This window comes from Melitaea cinxia, chromosome 1 (assembly GCF_905220565.1).
Source record: "Melitaea cinxia chromosome 1, ilMelCinx1.1, whole genome shotgun sequence".
NCBI lineage: Eukaryota > Metazoa > Arthropoda > Insecta > Lepidoptera > Nymphalidae > Melitaea > Melitaea cinxia.
Window position 1 is genome coordinate 4,789,304 of NC_059394.1, and position 1,247 is coordinate 4,790,550.

Consider the following 1,247-nt stretch of genomic DNA (forward strand, 5'->3'; position numbering starts at 1 on the left):
ACCATCCAACTGCTGGCTTTAAAATACACAGGCCAAAGACGGGCAGCAACGTCTTCGGTGCGACAAAGCCATTCCTGCGGTCACCAACCCGCCTGCCCAGAGTGGTAACTAAAGGCAAAACACATGAGTTCACTCCATTTTTGGCGCGAACTTGTGGAGGCCTATGTCGTCCTGCAGTGGACTATATTAGGCTGAAGTGATGATGATGAGTGATGGTAATTTATTTTTAACTAATAATATGCATATGTAAGTAATTTTATGTAACTATTCAGCTCATTAGAATTTTTAGCTCTACTGTTATGTAATTTTTTTCTACACGAAACGCGGTTTTCAGTTTTAATTTTGGGATTCTGTTTTGATATCATCTACATACGCAATCGTAAAAGTAAATCGTTAAAGACTGTTAATAAATCATTTCATCTAAATTTCATTTGAATTATTGATTTGTACGTCGTTCTTATTTTTACACAATTTGTTTTCGCCAAACTCGGGTTACTTGACTCGTTGTGATAAAACGAACGGTGGTCGTGATGTACGGAGTACGATGAACTTGTTGTGCAAAAAGGAAAAATATTAATGGACTCGTGAAAGGATTCGAACCTTCGACCTCCGATGAGTTTGCAATCGGATTATCGGCGCTCTAACCACTGAGCTAACGAGTCATGTTGTTACACAGTAAATACTTGATTCATTCAAAATCATGACGTTTGTTGTAAACAAATGACACTAACAGGAAAATATAAGAACGGAGACCCTATTACAATAATAATATGGATGTTTTTTGTGCAATTAGTATAATTTTTAATTCAATATAATATAATATGATTCATCGTCTGTATAGAAGTATATCTTAATATATATGAATCTCGTGTCACAATGTTTGTCCTCAATGGACTCCTAAACTACTTAACCGATTTTAGTCAAATTTGCACACCGTGTGCAGTTTGATCCAACTTAAAAGATAGGCTATATTTTATTTTGATATATTATGTTATTATTATATTTCAGAAAAAAATAAGGTGATACGAAGTTCGCCAGGTCAGCTAGTATTATATAAAATCGTCAGGCCATTGACTAATCACTAAAACTCAAAAACAACTTAACGCAAAAAATTAAATTTTGCTTGGAGGTAGATTATAGTTAGCAGACGTCTACTAAGAACTAATTTTGCGACAGGACCGTATTAAGAAGCTCTAAGGGCTTTAACAAGTTTATACAAATTGCTTCATTTATTATGCTACTAGGTT

The 1,247-nt window shown here is 34.6% G+C and overlaps 1 non-coding gene across 1 annotated transcript; it reads right to left on the reverse strand.

Moving 5' to 3' along the window:
- Positions 1–578: 578 nt before the first annotated feature.
- Trnac-gca lies at positions 579–662 on the reverse strand. The gene is given in 2 exon segments: positions 579–614; positions 619–662. It is a non-coding gene; the product is annotated as a tRNA-Cys (tRNA).
- Positions 663–1,247: the final 585 nt, after the last annotated feature.